The sequence below is a fragment of the Arvicola amphibius genome, chromosome 9 (assembly GCF_903992535.2).
Source record: "Arvicola amphibius chromosome 9, mArvAmp1.2, whole genome shotgun sequence".
Taxonomy (NCBI): domain Eukaryota; kingdom Metazoa; phylum Chordata; class Mammalia; order Rodentia; family Cricetidae; genus Arvicola; species Arvicola amphibius.
The window spans coordinates 41,585,778-41,609,775 of NC_052055.2; the positions used below are offsets into that span (position 1 = coordinate 41,585,778).

A 23,998-nucleotide genomic window follows, 5' to 3' on the forward strand; every position below is an offset into this window, starting at 1 on the left:
CTGCGCTGCACGGAAGGGGCTCGGCGGGACCAGCCGCGACGGCGCCGCTTTTTGTGCGGATGTAGAGAACAAGATGCCCCCATACCTCCCCTAACCCAACCCCCATGATAAGCTCTCAAATTCGGAACCTTCGGTCTTGGAAGTCTGCAGGAGCTGATTATGCTGGCCAGGACACAAATTGCACCCCAGGGCATGTTGCCAACACCTCTGACCACCGAGTTCAGGCCACAGTCCTGCCCTGCCCTTCAAGCCTTTGAACCAGTCGGTCGCTCCTGAACAAATTTCCCAAGTGTACTGAGGCCAGCTCCGGATTAAAGTTCAGATGTCACTCTTCAATCAGGCTGGGTCTGCCCCTGCGCTCCCTGGAGGGACCCACCTGTGCAGACTGGCTTTTGTAGCGTTTTAAGTTACCCCACCTGATGGTTCACGATGCTCTGCGTCCATCGTACCCATCCCTGCTTCCCCAGGTTGACTCTGCAGTCAGCCCCCTGTGTGCCTGGAACCCAGAGCCGAGTCTAGAACGTAGGTACTTTATAAACATTTGCTGAATGTGTGACCTAGTGGGGAGTGAATGAGTCCCTGGTATTCCGGAATATTCTCCAGAGTGGTACTGGCCAGATAGGAAAGGAAAGACCGCTTTGAGAGCACCCAGAACCTGCAGAGCCTGGATGTGAGGACAAAGCGAGAGATGCAGAAGGCGGGAGAGGCTAGAGAGGGCTGAGACACGGCGGGGGGGGGGGGGGGGGGGGGAAGAGGGGCGGGGAACACTGCTTGCCCTCAGTGATGTGAGACCCGGATGAGTGTGGGTTGAGGGTTGAGTGAGGGAGTGAGGAAGGGACTTGCTGCATGAAAATAGGGAACTAGGGCCTGTTGTGACCCAAGTATTCAGTACTGAAAGAGGCAGGTGGATCTCTGTGAGTTCCAGGCTACACAGTGAGACGGTATCAGGTACGTGTTTGTTCTGTGACAAACACCATGACCAAAGGCAGCTTAAGGAGGAGTTTATTTTAGCTTCCAGTTCCAGAGGGGTAAGGCGTCCGCTATGGAGGGAAGGCATGGCCACAAGCAGCAGGTGAGCATGGCTGGAGGAGTCCGACGCTGAGAGACAACATCTGGGCCTTAAACGTAACAGAGAACCAGCAGGGCCAAGTATATAAGCTCTCAAAGCCCAGCCCCAGTGACAGTACTTCCTCCAGCAAGACCACACCTCCTGAACCTCCCTAATGTTCCTGTTCCTGTGTGGAACAGTTCTTTCAATCCACCCCAGAAACCTTGCCTCAAATAATACAAGGAATAAAAAAATAAAAATAAGGAACAATGGCTGCCACATCTGCAATTCCAGAACTTGGATAGTGGAGGCAGGCATAAGGGGTTCAAGGTTATCCTTGGCTACATACTGAGTCGGAGGTTAGCCTATGCCACATGAAACACAAAGAAATAAGCATAGGAGGGGCACATATTACCCTGGAATATGAGGGTGGATTGGATGTCAGTTAAGTATGTTCTCCTTTTTAGCACTTTTGAGGCTGAGGCAGGAGGATCACAAACTCAGGCCAGTCTGTTCTACGGAGTAAAACCTTGTCTCAAAAGGGCAAGTGTGGGTGTGGAGGCTCTTCTTATGCCTAAAAGTAATTAGCTAGGAAATATGTACTCTGGTCTTCACTCCTGCACAGCAAACCCTGTTCCTCTTAATTCTCTAAGCTATCTCCCGGCCCTCACTGTTGCCTTACTTAGGATCATTATTGACTGTTCATCTCTTTCCTCTCTGCCTGAAGCTCTTTGGTAGTTGTTCCTCTTCCTGAGCATAAGGTGGGTCATAGGTCACAGTCAACTTTCTGGACTGCCTGCACTCATACTTAAGCCTCTGGCAGTATTTCTTTCTTTGGTTTTCGAGACAGGGTTTCTCTGTGTAACAGCCCTAGCTGTCTTGGAACTCACTTTGTAGACCAGGCTGGTCTCCTCATCGAGATCTGCCTGCCTCTGCCTCTCTAGTGGATATCACACCAGGTGTCATTCTAGCATGGCGCTCTGACTAGCTGTGTGACCTCTGACCTGAGGAGACAGAACTGATATCAAAGTGGAGAATAGTGGAAGCTGATGCCAACCTCTGGACAGATCTTGTCAGCTTAGGGGAGGGAAGAGTCCTGTGGTCAGGAAAGTGACTGTGACCGCAGGACAGTAGAGAGAAAGAGTCACAAACTGGAGAGATGACTCAGAGGTTAAGAGCATGTGCTGCTCTTCCAGAGGACTAGAGTTCAGTTCCCAGCTCACCTAGCCACCTCAACACTAACTCTAGGGCAGTGGTTCTCAACCCCAAAAGACCATCAGAAATCACAGATATTTACTTTATGATTCATAACAGTAGAAAAGTTATAGTTATGAAGTAGCAATGAAAATGTTATGATTATCACCATCTGAGGAACTGTGTTAAAGGATCACAGCATTAGAAAGGTTGAGAAGCAGTGCTGTAGGGGAACCAAATGGCCTCTCCTGTCCTCCATGAGAACCTTGTGCACGTGTGCACATATACAGACATAAATAAAATACAATAATTTTTTAAAGATTTATTTATTTATTAAGCATACAATGTGCTGCTGGCAAGGAAGGCACCAGGTCTCATTACAGGTGATTGTGAGCCACCATGTGGTTGCTGGGAATTGAACTCGGGACCTCTGAAAGAGCAGCCAGTGCTCTTACCCTCTAAGCCATCTCTCCAGCCCCCAGTAATTTTTTTTTTTAAAAAAGCCACTTGTGGTACACACAACTTTAATCCCAGCACTCAGGAGGCAGAGGCAGGTGGAGATCTGAGTTCGAGGCCAGACTAGATTACAGAGCAAGTTCCAGGACAGACGGGGCTTCAGAGAGAATCCCTGTCTCAAAAAACCAGAAGAAAAAAAAAAGCCACCTGAGAAGCTCCGCTCTCCCCACTCTCCAGCTGCCTGGGTCCCAAGGCCTACTAACCCAGTGCTTGGGGGCCTCCAGGCCTGGTGAGAATGGAACTCCAACATAGAATGTGGTCAAAGCTGTCTGAGTTGGTGCCTATTTGAAGACATTGTCTCTCTCACTATGTAGGCCAAACTAGCTTCCAGCTCCCAGTGATCCTCCTGCCTCTCTCCTGAGTCTTGGATCACAAGCTTGTCCCACTATTCCTGTCTTGTTCTGTTTGATTACTGAGCTAGCTCTCATCAACAAATTCCTTTGGGAGGTTGGGGGGGGGGGCTCAGATCTATATGCAGTGGTTAGACTCCGCCCAGTTGCTGATTTGGGCATGGGGGGGGGGATGTTGTGTCTCTTCTTGTAACCTTTCCTCTGAGCCCCAACCTACTCTCCCTCTGTCAGATCCGGGTTTCAGCTAAGGTAGGGATGTTACTCCAGGAATGGTAAGCTGAGCAGGCTGAGGGAGGCTGGGGGTCCAGTGTTTTTGGATAGATTTCTTCTCAGGCTCTTGTGAGGAGCTGGCAATAAGGCTATCCTGGGGCATCAGGGAGAGAAAGTAGGTGACATTAGGAACAGTTAGCATTAAAGCTGTTGTTTTCCCTTCCTTCCTTCCCTTTTCCTTCCTTCCTTCCTTTTTGTCGTCATTGTTTGTTTTTTTCAAGACAGGGTTTCTCTGTGTAGCCCTGGCTGTCCAGGAACTCACTCTGTAGGCCAGGCTGGCCTGGAGCTCCCTGCCTTTGCTTCCCAAGAGCTAGGGCTAAAAGTGTGTACCAACACTGCAGCCTTTTCTCTTTCTAGGCAGATCTGTCTTCTGACTTTCCCAGACTTTCGGTTCATCCCCCAGGTGACCCAGCACAGTTACAGTTCTTTCGTGGTTTGGTTTGTTTCTTACAATTTTATTACTTTTTTATTTTTTCTGTCAGGGTCTCACTAGGATTGCACCCAGCGTCAGCTGCTCTTGCTTCTCCTGCCAGCTCTCTTGCCAGGCAGCATGGTGACAGATAAAATTTGTACGGTGTCAGCTTTCACCACTGTTCATGGCACCTGGCACTCTCCAGATCTTCCCAGGGTAAGGCGATCCTCCGTGTGAATGTCTCAATCCCCAGTGACTTCATCCCAGGTTTCAGCGTCCTCAGTGTTCCTTGCCTGGAATGGCCGTCACTGAAGCGGTTTAGAAACTGCTTTAGGGGAAAGAAAAGACCTAAGACCTAATCGACCCCTCAAGGCCCTGCTGTGACCTAAGACCAGAATTTCCCTGTCACTCAGTGTCCTTCAGGCATTGGCAGAGAATCCCCCACCCACCCAGACCCCTGATCCTCAAAAGAAGGCTTGCATTCATTCCATTTGGTATAGGAGTGAGCCATGGCCCAGAATTGATTTTTTTTATTTATGCGTTTGTTGTTTATTTATGTAGATATGAGTGTTCATGTGCTACCATGCATGTGGAGGTCAGAAGGCAATCCATATGAACCAGTTCTCAGATCTCTGTGATTTCGAGGCCAGCCTGGTGTGCAGAGTGAGTTCCAGGAGTGTTACACAGAAAAACCCTGTCTCAAAAAACAAAACAAAAACAAAACAAAAAAAAAGGGAAACAATTTCCCAGGGAACAAACTCAGGTCAGCAGTCTTGGAGTCACCTGGCTAGCCACTTCAGGGGATTGAATCTGCAGTCCTGAGGGGACTACTTCCTGAGGGACTACTTCCCGAGGGACTCTGTACTCTAGTCCTTCCATGGATTGGTGAGGATTTGGATAAAGGCTCCCAGGCAGAGTTCAAGGGCAGATTTGAAGTCCCTAGATTGGAGTAAAACTGTCCCAGAGGTACCCCGGGTGCTACTTAGAGGCCCAGGAGTCATGCTATTATATTATTGTGTAAAAGTGCATATGTATGACATATGAAATATCAAATTCTTGCACCACATCTAAATATTGCCTGGGGTATACTTACAGTAAAACTGTAGGACTTCAGATGTCTTAGTCGTTTGCCTTGGACCAGGTAAAATATAAATCCAAATTTCAGGCAGAGTAACTTTCTATTCAAATGTGCTGAACGGAATATGTGGGGCAGATGCTATTGGATGTAAGAAGGGGCTGGGGCTGCCAGGGCAATGAGACAGACAAGGTGTTCTGAGAATAGCTGTTAGCCTTGGGCAGGGGACTGGGACTTGGAGGGCCGGCCAGCCATTGACAGAGCATTCTAAAAGTGCTCTTTGAACCAGGCCTGGAGTGCACATCTGGGTTCTCAACATCCAGAAAAATGGAAGTGGAAAATCAGGAGTTCAAGATCATGTTTGGCTACATAATGAGTTCAAGGCTAGTCTGAGATACATAAGGCCCTGTCTTGAGCACACCATACAACACTGTACCATGCGCACACACACACAGACCCTTCAAAACTCATGCCACAACAAAGCATAAGATCTCCCTGTGGCTAGGTGATGGTGGCGCATGCTTTTAATCCCAGCAGATTGGGAGGCAGAGGCTGGTGTATCTCTGTAAATCCAAGGCCAGCCAGGTCTACAGAGTTAGTTCCAGGACAGCTAGGGCTGTTACACAGAGAAGCCCTGTCTCGAAACACTGCCCCCCCCCAAAAAAAAATCTCCCTGTGGCTCCAGGGAAGACTGAGTAAGGGAAGCAGCCAGGGAGTGACTGCAGTGACTAGGAACATTCTAGGCTCTGGCCCTTGCTCAGAGAATAAAGAGAACATGAACATTTCCGAACTCTCAGGTTTAGGGTTCACCAGCTAGGAAGACCAGCCCAGAGCCACTGAATTGAGCAAGGTGTTGGTCAGCGGCCTGGCATGAGAGACAAGCAAGCTCTGAGGGGCTGCAGGGGAGGATATGGAAAGCACAGGAAACATCTGAGTCCACCTGTGGAATGAAGGGGGAGGCGCGCCAAGGAGGGGGACAGTAAGGTGAGCCCTGGAGAGACACTAGAGTGGGGTAGGGTGCTGAGCTGCAAGGAACTCTCTGGAAGGAGAGATGTTTCAGCTCAAATGACCCCACCATGACATTTCTGCTTCAGGAAGCCCCCAGATGGGTAGGGAGGATAGGGTCTCCACCTCCTGGGAGGGGAAGCAAGAGCTAATCACATAGACACCTAAGCCCTCCAACTAGACCCCTGCAGGCCTGATAAATGTTCCATTGTGCGCTAAGGACATAATCCCTGGGCTCTTACAATGTGAAGAAGATTATGTTTCAAAGTTTTTACAAAGAAAAGGGGAGCTGGGGATCCTCCAATGAAGGAAAGGTAAATACAGGTCAGTAGAAACCATAGGTAACTTCCTGTGGGGTGTGGGAAGGACCCTCAGTAGAGAGGGGGCACTGGGGTGATGAGCTTGATTCTCATCTCACCAAAGCCACCCCTGAAGCCTCTTTCGAAGTCACGCGATCCAGCACCATCCTTGAGCAATCTCTAAGCAAGCGGGGCTGGTCCTGTTGAAACAGGCATTGGCACCCCTGCGTGGTGTGGTAATCCTCTCAGGAAGTTGCCCGAGTCCACAGAATACGTCCCAGCCAGGAGGATTCATCACCTGAGGGAGCCAGGGGAGAAGAACCTGGCCTGGTCCCCCAGAGAACAAGTAACCCCTAACCCAGAGCAGCAGTCTGATGCAAGGCCAAGGCTCAGAGATGCAGAATTTTGCCTGAGGTCACACAGCCAGACTTGGGACGAAGCTAGAATTCCCAGCTTGCAATCTGCTTGCTTCTGAGTTGGCTTTTCCTATTACCTCCTGCCTCTGGAATTAGGCATCTCTTTTTCCACTTTAATGTCTACCTCGGATGCCTTAAGGTGAGTGGTCATGCTGCTTGAGCAGGGTAGGGGAGATTCAGTGTCCCTCCACCCATACTGCCAGAAAATTTTAAATCTTGGCTGTTTCTGTGACCTTGAATGAATCACTACTTTCTCCCACGCTCTGTTTCCTTATCCATTAAGTGAGGGATTAGGATTAGCTGGGTCTGGTGGTGTATGCACTTGGGAAGTAGAGGCAAGAATATCATTAGTTCAGGCAGGGTGGTGGTGGTGCATGCTTTTATTCCCAGCACTCAGGCAGCAGGAGCAGGCTCTTTGATCTCTGTGAGTTCAAGGCCAACCTGGTCTACAGAGTGAGTTTCAGGACTGACTCCATAGCTACTATGAAACCCTGTCTCAAAAAACAAAACAACAACAAAATCTATTCAAAAATAGCAAGTTTGAGGTCACTCAGTGGCTAAGAGCATCTTCCAGACGACCAGAGTTCAGTTCCCAGCACCCACATAGATGCTCATAACCATCTTTTACTCTAGTTCCAGGGGATTAGACACCCTCTTCTGACCTCTGAGGGCACCATATACACATGGGGCACAGACATACTTGCAACATAAGATAAAAACATATCTTTAAAAAAAAAAGCAAGTTTGAGCCCCTAGCCCTGAGCTATTTGACACCCAGTCTCAAAACTGCTTTTAAAAAAAAGAGGAGAGCCGGGCGGTGGTGGCGCACGCCTTTAATCCCAGCACTCGGGAGGCAGAGGCAGGCGGATCTCTGAGTTCGAGGCCAGCCTGGTCTATAAGAGCTAGTTCCAGGACAGACTCTAGAAACTACAGGGAAACCCTGTCTTGAAAAAAACCAAAAAAAAAAAAAAAAAGACATGAAAGAAGAGGAAAGGAGGAGAAAATATGCATATAATATCAAGGAATAGCAGAGCTAGGATAAGCAGGAAAGCTTTCTACGGCATTAGAAACAGAGGCAGGAGGAAGGTGTGTGAACAAATCCATTACATAAATGGGGAAGAGCTTTCCTGGCCATAAAGAGCACATGCAAAGGCCCTGAGGGAGCAACAATTGATGTGGGTGGTCCTTCTGTGTACGTGATGCTTTTATTGGTTAATGAATAAAGCAGTTTTGGCCAGTGGCTTAGCAGAGTAAAGCCAGATGGGAAATCTAAACAGAGATAGAGAGAGAGAATAGGTGGAATCGAAGGAGGTGCCCTGTAGCCACCGAAGGAGAAAGGTGCCAGAACATTACTGCTAAGCCACAGCCTTGTGGCGATGCATAGATTAATAGACATAGGTTAATTAAAAATATAAGAGCTAGCTAGGACTACGCCTGAGCCACTGGCCAAACAGTGTTGTAATTAATATATTGTGTGGTTATTCGGGTCTGAACAGCTGGGAAGCACAGTCTCCATTTACAACAATGACAGTTGGTCTGTTACTTTATTACTACTATGGTCACTTGGCTAAACCATATCTTTTTGCCTGTTTGTTTAATTTTTGTTGTTGTTGTTTCTTTTTTAAATTTTTTTTATCTTCTTTATTGTTTTCTTTTTTTTTTTTTTCAAGACAGGGTTTCTCTGTAGCTTTGGAGGATGTCCTGGAACTAGCTCTTGTAGAGCAGGCTGTCCTCGAACTCACAGAGATCCACCTGCCTCTGCCTCCTGAGTGCTGGGATTAAAGGCATGCGCCACCACTGCCCGGTTTGTTTTTTGTTTGTTTTTTTTTTCTTTTAGCCATATCTTTTTATAAAGGTTCCTTCCCAGGATGGAGAGATGGCTCAGAGGTTAAAAGCATTGGCTGTTCTTCCAGAGGTCCTGAGTTCAAATCCCAGCAACCACATGGTGGCTCACAACCATCTGTAATGAGGTCTGGTGCCCTCCTCTGGCATGCGGGCATACATGGAGGCAGAATGTTGTATACATAAATAAATAAATCTTTAAAAAAAAAAGGTTCCTTCCCTGCTTCTTGATCTACAAGACAACCCTCTGAGACTTTATGCATAACTTGAGCTAATCCCCACAGCAACTCTACAGCCTTTAAAAACATGTCTACAGGCAGGCATGGTGGCACATGCTGTTATTCCTAGGTATCCTGAAAATTCAAGGATACCCTGGTCTACATAACAAGTCCTAGGACTGCTAGGGCTACATAAAGAGACCTTGTCTCAGTCAGGCGGTGGTGGCACACGCCTTTAGTCCCAACACTCAGAGGTACTCTGTGAGTTTGAGGCCAGCCTGGTCTACAAGAGCTAGTTCCAGGATAGGTATCAAAAACTACAGAGAAACCCTGTCTCGAAAATACAGAAAGAAAAAGACCTTGTCTCAAAAAACCCAAAACATGTCTCAAAACATGTCTGTACATTTTTTGATGTCCTACCATAGAGAGGTGACCGCTGTGTCCTCCCCTTGAGCTCTGTGACTGCTCAGCCAATAGAATGAACCCAGCTCGTAAGGATGTGGCTTTGGCTTCCCATCTCATAGGTTACTCAACTATTTTTCTCTGTGTGAGCATTTAACCTCTTTGGAAGCCAACATAATGGGCCCTGATGCTCCAACATGCGGAGGCGCTGCCACTCATGTGACCAAGCTTCCCAGTGGTAGCTCAACTCTCCCGATTTTTCATCATTTTGAACAGAACCCAGGGAACACCCTGGAATGGACAAATCTGTACTGTCAGCTGACTTCCTCAGACAGAAATGTTTGGGCAAAGAGAGAACACATGTATAGTTTGTTTAATTTTTTTCTTTTTTGGCTTTTTCAGACAGGGTATCTCTGTGTTAACAGCTCTGGCTGTCCTGGACGTTGCTGCTCTGTAGACCAGGCTGGCCTCAAACTCACAGAGAGCCGCCTATCTCTGCCTCCCAAGTGCTGGGATTAAAGGCCTCCGCCACTTTCTTTTTTTTTTTTAAGTTTTATTTTCTGTGTATGAATGTTTTGCTTGTGTGTATGTCTGTGTACCACGTATGTGACTGCTACCCATAGACATCAGAGACAGTCAGATCCTCTCGCACTGAAATTACAGTTATGAGCTGCCGTATGGGTGCTGTGAACTGAACGTGGGTCTGAAGGACCAGCAAGTGCCGAGTCATCTCTCCAGCCCAAGTTTGATTTTTTGAGGATGGTATTTTTCAGTTAGGTACCTGTTTGTCTGTGCATGGGTATGTGCAGGAGTACGGGTGCCTGGTTGTCAGGACATGGTCAAAACAACGACGCGTGGTGAACAATACCTTGGGGACCTGTGAGAGAGGCTCCAGGACAAAAGGCAGAGGACCTTTGACTTCAAGTACATTTTGCTCCCTGGATTGTTCTTGAGCATGATTTCGTGCCTCCTGTGTTAAACATTAAACATTCAATTTATAAGACATGTTTATTCTCCAATCTGGTCAGTGTACCCTGAATTTAGATATGACCTTCTACCTTACATTCATGCTTCCCCAGATAAAACCTATAGTATGTGCCAGGCAGTTGTGTTCAAATTGATCTGTCCTGAGAAAGTTCTGGGAAAGGGCTCTTCTATTAATATTAAATACGTGCTTTCATATTTAATAATAGTACTGACATGCTTTTCTGATCATGTGTTTCTGAACTCAAACAGCCTTCCTTGGATCATTGCTTTCCTAGTCATTTTTCATGTATAAAAGTACACTGAGCTGGGCAATGGTGGCACATGCCTTTAATCCCAGCACTCGGGAGGCAGAGGTAGGCAGATCTCTGTGAGTTCAAGGTCAGCCTGATCTACAGAGTGAGTTCCAGGAGAGGCACCAAAGCTACACAGAGAAAAAAACAATAAAAGAAAAAAGTACACTGAAGGAAAGTGGTATACAGCATTAGACTGTAGTCCACCTGATGCTTTCAGGTCTTCAAATCCCAGGTCTTGCAGACAGATCTGCGTAAGTCTGCTAAAGCCAATAGGCACCAGATGGATCCTCTGGAACTGGAGTTTCAGGTGGTTGTGAGCCACCATGAATGGGTGCTATAAACCAAACCTGAGTCTTCAGCTAGAGTGGCCAGCACTCTTAACTGCTGAGACATTGCACCAGTTCCTGAGAGGGGAAAAAAAATAACTTCCAAATCTTTTAGTCAAGCTGCCAATGAATACCTTTGTACACTAGTATAAGTAACTAGGAGACATCCTAAAAACAGCCATCAACTGGCTGAGGTTGACAGAAATAGCTTATCTCCCAGTTCAAGGACCTAAAGTCCAAAATCCAGGTTGCTTCCCTCTGGGAAATTCTCCCACAACTCTCTCCTATGCAGTGAAGGCCAGGTTTTAGTGGATCTGAGTTTGAGGCCAGCCTGGTCTACAAAGTGAGTTCCAGACAAGCCAAGGGTTACATAGTGAGACTCTGTCTCAACAACAACAATAACAACAAAACTTGTTTCTACACCATTTCCACCTTGGTTACTGACACCTGTGCCTTCTTTATTCTCTTCCTCCCCTTTGGTTTTGTTTATTTGTAGATAGTATCCTACTGTGTAGCACCTGCTGGCTCCAAACTATGTAGACCAGCTGACTCCTATTATCCCACCAACCAAGAAAAGGAGCACTACCACAGTTTAAAGCCAAATTTGAAGCAAGCTTTAGTCAAATATTGACCAGATGGATGGGCTCTTGGTAGGTCCATCCCTGGGTTTCCAGATGACCCCAAATCAAGGTTTACAGCGGCTTAATTATTCCTGTCAGGTCCAATCAGGGGCTAGCATGGGTCCTTAAATACCTTCAGCTTATGTCCAATCAGGGGCAAGCATACATCTGATGTATTTCCTGCCTGTGAACTTCCCACACACACCTGATCAAGCACATCCTGTGCAGATGGGTCAAACACACTTGTTTGGGGGAGGGAAACCATGTGGCTTGTTATCACTCATAAACAAGAGCCTCCAACATTTTGTGAATTATCTGTCCTTGGGCAAGGGGCTTACAGATCAGAGACATTTTTGTTTCCAGCATCTCTATGGCATAGTAATTAAAATCTGAAACGTAACTTTGACTCTTACATTCTCCCCTTGAGTTGTTTCCTGGGTCAAATCCTTGATTCTTTGATGGGTACCTATTTATATTGGGACCTAATAACCATCAGCTTAATGGTACCCAGACAGGAATTATCATTTAGTTAAGGCAGTAGTGATACAAGAGCCAACAGCAATTAGCTGAAGCAGAAGGGCCAAAGGCCCTGTGATGACTGACATCAGAGCTACTACCTAGAAGGGCCTGGAAATGAGAATGGGGACCAGTTATTTATTTCATCTCAGGTCCCCTTTGAAACATTTTTTTCCCGAGTACAGACAGATTATTTCTAATGATTCCTGAATGGTTTATATAGAAACAACTTTCTCTTAAAGCTGTACAGTAACCTCTCTGTTTTAGGTAGAGTAGGTCGAGTGCCCTATCATAGCCCTATAGAACTATTTCAGGTAGTGACTATTCCTGTTGATAGATCTGGGTCTACTTGGTTTTAACAGGTACCTTGCCTGGTATGCATATGAGCAGTATAGGTAGCTATTTTGTCCCCTATGCTAGGGAGTTTCCTGAAGTGAGGAGCAGCAGGCTGTGGTTCCTGCCACCCAGCTCCCAGCCACCTGGCTAGCTTATGCCCCAAAATAACAACACACAAATTGTATTCATTTAAACACTGCTTGGCCCATTAGCTCTCGCCTCTTACTGGCTAATTCTCACATCTTGATTAACCCATTTCTAATATGTGTAGCACCATGAGGTGGTGGCTTACCTCGAAAGATTCAGCATGTCTGACCTGGCGGCTGGCTTCATGGCATCTGACCCAGAGAGGAGAGGCATGGCGATTGCCTCACTTCCCTCTTCCTCCCAGCATTCTGTTCTGTCTACTCCACCCACCTTGGGCAAGGGGCTTGCAGATCAGAGGTTTTTTTGTCTCATGGCTCTCTAATACATAGTAATTAAAACTAAAAATGTAACTTTGGCCCTCACCCTCCAAACTCACAGATACCTGTCTGTTCTGCCTCCTAAGTGATGGGACTAAAGCCATGCACCATAATACTAGCTCTAGTTTTTTGTTTGTTTGTGTGTGTGTGTGTGTGTGTGTGTGTTTTAAAGGCCAGGTGTTGGTGACACAAACCTTTAATCACAGGACTGGAGAGGCAGAGGCAGGCTGATCTATGAGTTCCAGGAAAGCCAGGGCTATACAGAGAAACCATGTCTGAAAAACCAATAAATAAATAAATAGATAGATAAAACACAAAACAACAACAAAAAAGACATTTCATTATTTATCTGTATTTAATGCATACATGAGTGTATGCATTCATGCATATGGCTGTGTGCAAGTGCCCAGAAGGTTACAAAAGGCCCTTGGGTCTCTTGGATATGTGGTTACAAGTAGTTGTGACCAAGTGGGTGCTGGGATTTAAATTCAAATCTTCTGGAAGAGCAAGTGCTCTTAACTGCCAAGCCATCTCTTCGGCCCCCAAATCAGATTTAGGGTGAACTGATACCACTGGGTGATATCAAAGAAAGAGAGGGCACTAATAGGTTTTTCTGCCCCACCCTCCACAATAAGTTTCTACAATGCCGGAAGCCAGAGTAAGCCAAATTGAAAAATTATAACAGGTTTATTTAAGTAAAGCAATCCCCAGGTGAGTTCTCCAGTCCCAGAGATTGAGGCCGGAGAAGCTGCACCCTACCCCCAGACTTAAAGCAGGGAGACTTTATAGGCTATAGTCGAGGGTTGATGATGTGTCTGCCACAAGCTGGGTTTGTGCCCAAGTATGGTCAAAAACTGAGCTCTGAGGCTGGTTCTTGGGCAGAGGCAACCTCAGAGGAGGAAGTTGCAGTAGCCACCAAGAATACAGAACTGGGTTTATTGGAGCCTTTCCTTTGTTCAGAGACTCTCTGAGTAGGTGGGGTTTGGAGAGAGACAGAAATGGGGCTTTCTGCAGGGGGGACACAGAGGTTCCAACCAAATACACACAAGTGACACAACAAGCTGTCTGGGTCAAGTGTGGTGGTGTGGGTTTGTAAGTCAGCACTTGGGAGAAGTGCCATCAAAGTGCTGGGAATTGAACCTGGGCCCTCTGGAAGAGCAGACAGTGCTCTTAACCACTGAGCCAGCTCTCCAGTCCCCCCCCCCCCAGTTCCTTTTGGGGGTTCTTAGTCTCATCAATAAACGAATTTAGCAACAGACTCCAAAGGAAGCACAAGGACAATTTTTTAGACTTTAAAAGTCTAACAATATAAATAACAGGGCAGGTAAGCCATAAATCTCAGTAGATACCGGAAGGGAAATGCAAAAAAACAAAAAACAAAAAACAAAAAAGCCATGCCAATTTTGATGGAGATTGACAAGTAGACACAAAACAAAAGGAGAAGGGGCCTTCAGAGAAACCTTGAAAAACATGCTCCTGCCAGTATCCATCTAGAAGAAAGAGAAGAAAATAAAAAGAATAGAAAGCTCTGCTTTTCTGAGTGACGCAGAAAGTGGAACCGTACGGGGCAGGCGCCTGCCTGGAGAAGGGACTTCTGGTCAGGAAAGGTGCATTATCTCCCCAGGGGACCGTTATTCCTCCCAGCTCCTCTGGGGAAACTTAGAATGCCAGATCTCTACCAGATGGAACTTAGAACAGAACCCAGATACTCCCCACCTTTATACAAGGCGATTTAAATGTCAAGGGAAGGAAGGCAAAGCTGATGTTTACCTCTCTGGTGTTACCAGGGGAACAGGAGGTGGGACCTGCTGTAGCAACTGGACCTCTTCATCCCTCCCTCTCCTCAAAGTGACACACAGTCGCCTTTCTCTGCTTTCCACTAGTCTGTAGCTGTTTTTCAGTTTTGTTTTGTTTCTTTTTAACTCTTTGCTCTCCGGGGGTCAGCCACTCAGCTCCCAAATAAATACGCAGAGATTGTTTCTTACTTATGAATGCCTGAACTTAGCTTGACTTGTTTCTAGCCAGTTTTTCTTAAATTATCCCGTCTACTTTTTGCCTTTGGGCTTTTACCTTTTTCTATTTCTTTTTTTCTTTTTCTTTTCTTTCTTCTTTTTTTCTCTCCCTTCCTTCCTTCCTTCCTTCCTTCCTTCCTTCCTTCCTTCCTTCCTTCCTTCCTTCCTTCCTTTCTTTCTTTTTTTTTTGAGACAGAGTTTCTCTGTGTAACAGTTCTATCTGTCTCGAAACTTGCTTTGTAAACCAGGATGGCCTCAATCTCCCAGAGATACACCTCCTCTGCCTCCCAAGTGCTGGAATTAAAGGCGTGCACCACCACCGCCTGGCTACCTTTTTCTATTTCATTAAATCTTTTCTTTACTTCTTACTCCATGTCTGGCTGTGTGGCTCAGTGGCTGGCCCCTGGTGTCCTCTCCCTCCTCCTTTTCTCATTCCTGGACCTTCTCTTCCCAGATTTCTCCTCCTATTTATTCTCTCTGCCTGCCAGCCCCGCCTATCCTTTCTTCTGCCTAGCTATTGGCCATTCAGCTCTTTATATATACACATGCCTGTTTTAGACAGGCAAAGTAGCACAGCTTCACAGAGTTAAACAAACGTAACATAAAAGAATGCGACCATCTTTGCATCATTAAACAAATCTTCTATAGCATAAACAAATTAGCACATCATAAAATAATATTCCACAACACTATTCCTTGCCACTACAACTGGCCCATTGAGGACAGGGGACATGTAGCTGAGCCTAGCTTGTTAGAGCTGTCAGGACACATGACACTAAAACCCCAGCCACTCTCCTCCTCCTGGTCTTCTTCCTCTCTCTGTCTCTCTCTGTGTGTGTGTCTCTGTGTCTCTCTGTGTCTGTCTTCATCTGTCTGTCTGTCTGTCTCTCTCTCTCTCTCTCTCTCTCTCTCTCTCTCTCTCTCTCACACACACACACACACACACACACAATCTTTTTCACTCACTCTGTCTTTCTGGGAGAGTCCCCTATATAGCCAGGCTGTCCTGGAAATTCCCAGAGATCCCCTGCCTCTGTCTCCCAAGTGCTGGGATTAAGGGTGTGTTCAGCCATGCTGGGTTTCTAGCCACATTCTAACAGGGTGTGTCACTGAGTGCTAGACAGAACACTAATTCAAACTAGCTGCCCTAGGAAGGTCCTGGGGTGGCTCACTGGGAGGAGGATCCTTGGGAGAAGGCTAAGGTTCCCCTGAGTGTAGAGCCTTAGCTCTCCTACCAACATGGGCATCTTCCTACCTGGGCCCTGTCACAAAAAAAAAAAAAAAAAAAAATCCTCAGGACAACTCTGATTGATTTATTTTTTCACATGTCCATCTCGGACGACATCAGTGGTGACAAGTTGGCACCCTTACTTGGCTCAGTTTCTTTGTCCAGTTACACTAGTGGGGGGTGGAGTTAAGTGGGGACCTAGAAACTCTCCCTGGGACCAAAGTGGTTAGGCCTGTGGGTCTGGAATGTCCTCAGAAGGACCTTTGCACCCAGGGCCACCCGGGAAGGGAAGGGAAATGCCTGCGCTGATCTCTGTGGGTGGGAATCGCTACTGAGCTCTGGAGTTGGAAAAGGGTCTGCACCTGGCTGGTTGTGTGGCTTTGAGCCATGGAGAGATGAGCGGGAGCTCAGGAGCCTTAAAAACAAACAAACATAAAAAACCCAAGTTTTGATTTTCTGTGAATAGAGAAAGAGACCCGGAAAGAGCTGCTGCCCTGTGCAACCCGAAGTGGCCGGCTTTGGCCCAGATGCGCAGACGTGATCTCAGATGCTAATCTTCACTCTGCGATCTGTGTTTGCCTTGCTTTTCCCCTTCCCTTTTCCTCTCTTCACAGTGGCGAAATTCGGAACAGCGGAGCTGGGAGAAGACTCGTGCATCCTCAAAGGGCTCTTAGCTCTCACCACCCCAGGTTTGCAGGTCTGGGAAACCTCTCTTCCCACACAGGATGCCACTAGGAACAGACACTGACCGGGATTGGTGACAGGGTAAGGTGATTTTGACCTGGTTTTGTGGGAGGGAACACATTGCCAGAAAGGGACTTTCCAGCTAAACCTGGATTCCTAGGATCCAGAGAAAGGAACTGCTTAATCTTAAACAGAAAGAGATTTTTAAATTTATTTATCTTATGTGCATTGGTGTTGTGCCATGAGTGTCGGGTCCCCCGGAACTGGAATTATAGGCAGTAGCGAGCTGCTGTGTCGTGTGGGTGCTGGGGATTGAACCCTGGTCCTCTGGAAGAGTAGTCAGTGCTCTTGACCACTGAGCCATCTCTCCAGTCCTAGGAAAGAGATTTTTTTTTTTTTGAAGATGAATGGCCCAGCAGAGACTGTGGAGGAGGACCAGTGACCCATCACCATAGTTACCGGCCCCTCACTTGGAAACTCCTAAGATAGAACTGAACCTGGTTGTGGTTGTGCTGACACTTGAGGCTGAGGCACTCAAGCCATCTCTTAGAAGACCGGAGCTGTTTCTTGGCGTAAAATCCACACCCAGCACACACATGAGACATGAAACCTCCTGCAGCCCTCACACGCTTAGCCCTCCCTGCCTTGTAGATGGAAAGATTCAGAGATAGGAGTCTGCTCAAGACACACAGCCTCACAGCAGGGGAGGAGCGCACCCTCCCCCCATTTCTTAATTCATGTTTAATCCCTGTTTCGCTGTCCACTCCTTTCCCGCCTCTCTATGTTTTGTCTATGTATGTCTATGCGCCATACGTGTAGTGCCCACAGAGGCCAGAAGAGGGTGCCAGATCTTCAATAGGCCCTCAGAACTTAGCACAACTGACTCCATGATGGAAGTGCCATTCAGGCTGTAAAATTCAGCAAGTAGACAGCTGCCAGAAATGCACACAAAGACCTGATCTATCAAAGTCCATAGTTCTGGGAAAGTCTCTAATGCACTAACCTTGCTTTTTGGCTCCTGTAGTTTTGCTTCTGGCTAACTCTTCTTGTTAACTGATATGTGTCAATCAGGATATGGATTTTGTGTTTAAAAGCTCACCCTGAGAAAGACTCAGGACTGCACTGGGATCCTGAACACTCAGTGTAGTCACCAGCCGGCTAATTAAAGACTTTTTATTGGCTTAGACCTGGGTCTGAGCAGTCTTCTTTGGTGGATACCCCACAACAAAATTTCCTCCAGCTGTGAGCACTTTGTGGGTGCTAGGAACTGTACCTGGGTTCTCTGGTGTAGAAGGAGCTGCGGGCAGGCCTGCTTTTCATCCCGCCCAGCTCCCACACGACTAGCTTAGCCCCAGAATAATTACAGCCTCTTATTGGCTAACTCTCACATCTTGATTAACCCATTTCTAATAATGTGTGTAGCACCATGAGGTGGTAGCTTACCAAAAAGGATCTTAGCCTACATCCATCTGGTCGAAGAATCATGGCGATTGCCTGAGGCATCTGCCTCACTGTCTTCTTCCCAGCATTCTGTTCTGTTTACTCTGCCTACCTAATTTTCTGTCCTATTAAAGGGCCAAGACAGTTTCTTTATTAACCAATGAAAGTAACACATAGACAGATGACCCTCCTCCATCACTCTGGGAGAACAGCCAGCTCTGAACTTCTGAGTCATCTCTCAGCCCCTGACTGAAGGCTCTTAATGTGAGCCTCATCCATCGTCAAAAGGTATGGAGGAGATAGCTGGGAAGTGGTGGCCCACACCTTTAATCCCAGCACTTGGAAGCCAAGGCAGATGGGTCTCTGAGTTTAAGGCTAGCCTGGTTTACAGAGCGAGTTACAGGACAGCCAAGGCTACACAGAGAAACCCTGTCTTGAACTCTCCACATTAAAAAAAAAGGTATAGAAGAGACCCCCCTCCTCTGGTCTCTGAGCTCTGATTCTCTTCAGAGACCCTGCCATGCTGTTAGCCTTCTGTCTGTCTGTCTGTCTGTTTGTCTGTCTGTCTGTCTATGACATTAATAACTCTAATAAACTCCTTAGTTATCAGTAATGTGTAAGTGTCCCCATCTAAAACTGATTCCATCAGGCAAGGGGGACAGTGTCACGCGCCTTTAATCCTAGCACTCTGGAGGCAAAGGCGTCTGCCTTTGAGGCCAGCCTTGAACAGACAGACTCTGCCATCCCAGGTGAGATGTAGCATCTCGATGTGATTGTCACCAGTCCTTCCTTGGTGGCCAGAGATCAGGATATGTTTCATGTGCTTATTGGCTATTTTTACACTTTCTCTAGAGAAATAACTATTAGAATTTTCTCCTTTAACTTTATTTTGATTTTTTTTAAAAATTGAGATAGGGTCTCAGGTAGCCCAGGATAGCCTCAAACTCTTATATGACTGACAATGATCTTGAACTTCACTCTCCTGCTGTGACATTCTGAGGTCACAGGCCTGCCCCACTATGCTCTGATGTGGCATAGGGTCTCTGCTACCAGCAAGGCCTTCCTTCAAATACTTAGCTGTCCCTCCTAATTTAAACCCAACTTCACTGAAAAACCCCCCCTCGCTTCCGTAAAGGCTCCAAATAAACCAATCTCTCCTGGTGGGCTTGCAACCTTTTACCTCCATTGGTGTGATTTGAAAAAGTGGCGGGAGAGAAAGATGCCATGCCGAGCTCAGGTGGAGAGGTTTTTTTAGTGGGGAAAAGTGAATGGGAAAAGGGAGGAGGGGAGAGGGGAGACCAGGCTCTGGGGACAGGCGTGGGAGAAGAGAGAAGATGAGGAGAGGAGAGGAGAGGAGGGGAGGGGAGGGGAGGGGAGAGGAGTGGAGGGGAGGGGAGGGGAGGGGAGAGGAGTGGAGGGGAGGGGAGGGGAGGGGAGGGACAAAGAAGGAGAGATGGGAGGTGGGCAGGGCCCTTTTAAAAAGGGAACATAGTGAATGTGCACAGGTAGCTATAGCTGAGGACGTATACCCCAAGGTCAGGCCAGTACAGATGCCTAAATACTAACATCCATGTCCCTGGAAACACACTCTGTATGGCATATCCAATGAGACTCAAGACACCCCGGAAACGGGAACTACACCAGATAACCTGCTTTGATCTCATTCCATGCCTCGTCTACAGCAAAGGGCTGTCTTCATCTGTGGGTCTAATGACTACATACGTCTACCCAGTAATTGGGAAACATCAGGTTAATGAGAACCTACTTCAAACACTGAGGGAATAAGGAGAAAGATCTTATTGACGCATCCTGGTTGACGCCCAAAGAGAAACTCGCCTTGACAGAAAACTTTGCAGCTTCTGTAGACCGTGAGCTCTAGCGTTCCGCATAGGCTGTCGTCTGTCAATCTCTTTTAGCTTCTGGCCTCAGGTTACATGGTCAGCAATTAAACGTGTTTTACATAGGCAGAAACGGAGCTGAGCCTTTTGGGGAAAAGAGAAGATTTGTGTCGCAGAGATGCCACCACGGCTATCCCCAGAGCACACCAACATGGGAAGATCGCAAAGCAGAGACCCTACCGTGCTGTCCTGGGGCTGTTCTTGGCCCTGCCTGATGGAATCATGCTTTCCCTGATAATTCGCCTTTCTGGTGGGCCAATTTTAACAGGGATCTAGCCAAGCTTTAATGTTGTAAGTACAATGCTACTTTCCTTATTTTCCTTTCTTTCCTTATTTTTTTTATATTTTTACATTTATCTTGTGTGTATAAATCTTTTGCTCGCATCTATGTCTGTGCACCACACATGCAGGCAAAGAGTGGTGAGCCTCCCTGTGGGTGCTGGGAATGGAACCTAGGTCCGTTACGAACTCTCCAGCCCTCGCAAATTGTCATCCACAAGCTGGGAAAACAGGAAAACACAAGGGAAGAGTGTGGCTGAATGTATGGACCCGAACCCTGTGGGAAACCTGGGCAACTCTGGGCTAGAGAGATCAGCTGTGCAGTTAAAAGCACTTGCTGCTCTTCTAGAGAACCTGGGATCTGTTCCAAATCCCCACGTCACATGTCTCTCAACTGACCATGACTCCCGCTCCAGGGGATCTGGCCTCCACGGGCACAAGCCCATGTAAATTTAAAAACCACTCACAAGGCTGGATGTGTTGGTGCACAGCTTTAATCCCAGCTCTCGGATGGCAGAGGCAGATGGTTTTATGTGGGCAACTTGGTCTATAGAGTGAGTTCCAGGACAGCCAGGGCTACATAGTAAGACCCGGTCTCAAAACAACAAAAACCACCCACAACATGATACAAAGGACAACTCGAACAGTTAATTGCTTTAACACTTTGAGACATCAGGTCATTAGCATTCTGTTGTTTAGGCAGTGAAGCCACCCTAGACCAAGTATCCTGAAGGCAGCCATTCCCCAGGTAACTGCCAATTACAAAAGAAGGAGCAATGGTAGGTTTGCATAACCTGATCATCTGTCAGGATGGAAATAGGGTCACATTTTTGGGCCTCCACAATTCCTCTACTTTTATTAATGTTAATAAAGCCTGTGCTTCTGCAACAGCATAGATGATCACATTTGCCTTAGGCGAATACTTTCCAGTTTCCCAGACACAACCATTTTAGGTACGTGTATTCTAAATCATACACGTCCATGTCGTAGGCACCTGGGAGGCAAAAGGACAAACCCGTCTTTGGCAGCCAACATCTGTAAGCAAAGGGTTAAAGAAGAAAGTATTCTTGGGTTCTGTGTCTCTGAGCAGAGTTTCTGTCAAGAGAGTTCATCTGCAATTTGATAATGCTTTGTGAAAATACATACTCCTATGGCTACAGTCTCTCCTAATTAAAGGAGTTGAGGATCACCAGGGTTGGGAATGCCCTTTTCAATTGGTCTAGAGTGTTTCTTAACATTTTTCAGCTGTATCAAAATCTAAATTTCTTACCAAATACGTCAACTCCAAGAATTCATTGGGAATATGGCAAACTTTTCTTAACATCTTATAGTGAACTAAAGCAGTTACAAATATTTCCAGGCCAATACCATAATTCTAGCATAGAAATTAACAATCAACACCAATTTGTCATATCACAATTCTCTTAAATCCATTCTAATCAAAAGACAAGAAAAGGTTTCTCTGATGGGTGAGAGTCCAATTTTAATTCTGCTTTTAAGTAATTGTCCCAGTCTCTGAGCAACAGCAAAAAACCCTTAGGCTATCCTTCTCATATTTGGAGAGGGGTATCAGTCACTCCTTGTAGTAATGAGTCCTTTCTCCCCAGAAGGGAAAATTGAGGTCTCAGTTCTTAGGTCCTATATTTCAACAACAGATTGAATACCATACTGGCAAAATGAGTTTTGTGTCCCAAAGAATAAAACAATCAAACGTTTAGTCTGCATTTCTGACCTGGCTCCAAGGTAAACAGGGCTCATTAGGTCTGGAAGTTTGTGTAGCAAGTCCATCGAGAAGCTGGGAATCGCCAGCCGTCACTACAATATTCTTTCCCTTCTCAGATTGTAGCAGGTTGTAGTGAGTCCGGAACATTGGTTCGGGTACCCTTTCCTCGGCCTGCAGCATGGTGGTACGAGGAAGTCAGGATCACAGACTCCCAGTCCGACTCTTCTCTCGGGGGGGGGGGGGTCACCATCAACCGTGACACCATCAGGGCTGGCAGTCCTCTCCTGTATATGCCGTTACCTCATCCAAAGGTTGCCTCGGTTCCATCATGCCAAAATCTGTCTGTGGTAAACTGCTCACAGGCATCTATAAAAAGGTGTATGATTTAAGGCATTATGTGGCGGCTATTAATTCTCCTGTTTTTATTTTTTGAAGCTGTGTTTTTAAGGAGCTATGGGCATGCTCCATAATTCCTCTTTACCATTAGCAACATATGTAGCTCTTCCATTGGAAGAACCATCTGTAAAAATTAACATGGCATCCTTTACGGGATCTTTTGCGACAACTTTAGGAAAAATAAAGGAATATAATTATGCAAATTGCAGCAACAGATCAAATGGAAAAATATTAATCTGACCTCCAAATTGAGCAAACAGAATTGCCCAAGAATCACTATTTTGAAATAACCAATCAATCTCTTGCTTAGTATAAGGAACATTGCTCATAGCCAGTTCGCTGCCAAAACATCTCCTAGATTCCATCCTGTTCTTCTGGGCCAAGCAAGCTACTGCTTCAAAATAAGGGTTTAATACCTTAATTGGTGAAATGGGGAGGTACAGCCATAACACTGCTGTAGGATTAAGTTTTATAGGTAATATACATGCTTGCCAAGGCTGATCATAATTAATGTAATGCACTTGCTGTCTCTGTATAGTTTACTCTGCCTGGGAGGGTACCTGTCTGGCAGCTTCTGGCAGCTGCCTACTGGAATTCGGATCATTGCTCCCTTTTAAGAATTTCTCTTGCCGGGCGGTGGTGGCGCACGCCTTTAATCCCAGCACTCGGGAGGCAGAGGCAGGCAGATCTCTGTGAGTTCGAGACCAGCCTGGTCTACAAGAGCTAGTTCCAGGACAGGCTCCAAAGCTACAGAGAAACCCTGTCTCGAAAAACCAAAAAAAAAAAAAAAAAAAAAAAAAAAAGAATTTCTCTTAGTGACTCAAGGTCTCCCGTAGGATATTTTATGGTCTCAGCCACTGTACATCTTATTAAAAGTTTGTAAGATATCTTTCTAATCCAAGTTGCAAGTCTGCCTAGCTGACAGGCTTAACTTGTTAATTTGCATTTTCACAGACACGTGACTGGTCTGAAGCTGCCGGTTTCCGAAAGCTACTCTTTTGCAGCTTGGCTATCAGGTCAGGCTGGGATCATAGCTGAAGCTGGGCTGCACAGGGGGTACAAGCCATGCTCTCTAGTGGGGGGACTTGGGACGAGGAGGTGCCCGTCCCTCATTGCCTGCTGTGCCCCGGCATAGGCCATGCTTTAACAGACCCATCAGAGGCCAGTGTTAGAGGCGGCTGTTAATTTACAGGCTCCCAGGTATCTTCCATTGCAGAGGCTCTGAGACTGCCCTGTGAGGCCACAAGCTTAGGCGGGCATAGCCGTGCCAATTTTTACTATCCTTGCTTTTTTATTTTAAATCTTGTGATCACAAAATTATGTGAATTCCTGAATCCTCTCCTCTGTTAAAAACCATAGGTTTATCCATATAGGCTCTGTAATGGTAAAAGCAAAAATGCTGTGGATCCCCGAGTGGTTGCAGAGGCAGAAATGCTGCAGGTCCCCAATCGGCAGCAGCAGGTAGCCGGTCCCCAGAGCAGCCAGTCCCAGGTAGGGATGGCACAGTTCCCAAGTGGCTGCAGTGGGCCACAAGGGGCAGCGAGTCCCACGAGGAGAGACGGGCAGATGGGCACACCATGAGACCACGCCGCAGGTCTCTGAAGGCAGCTGGTTCCAGGCAAGGAGCCACCCGGCCAGCGAGAGACAGAGACATGGATAGGCACACCATGCAGAGTGAGGCTGGATATTTATTTAGTGGGTTATGGAAGGGAAGGGGAGAGAGGGTAAGGGTAAAAGGGGGAAGAGCAG

The 23,998-nt window shown here is 46.7% G+C and overlaps 2 long non-coding RNA genes across 3 annotated transcripts; one reads left to right on the top strand and one right to left on the bottom strand.

Annotated features, from left to right (window-relative positions):
* The first annotated feature begins 251 nt into the window (after positions 1-251).
* Positions 252-23,998, top strand: LOC119822708. 2 transcript variants are annotated; one of them, XR_005286831.1, is made up of 5 exons: positions 252-522; positions 3,861-4,006; positions 16,444-16,594; positions 19,918-20,142; positions 23,204-23,998. It is a non-coding gene; the product is annotated as an uncharacterized LOC119822708 (long non-coding RNA). The 2 variants fall into 2 exon arrangements; XR_005286830.1 differs by lacking the exon at positions 23,204-23,998 and having other exon boundaries at positions 257-522; positions 19,918-20,166.
* On the bottom strand, positions 3,813-11,076 carry LOC119822709. Its single transcript, XR_005286832.2, has 2 exons — positions 9,916-11,076; positions 3,813-4,118 (listed from the first exon to the last, which is right to left on the bottom strand). It is a non-coding gene; the product is annotated as an uncharacterized LOC119822709 (long non-coding RNA).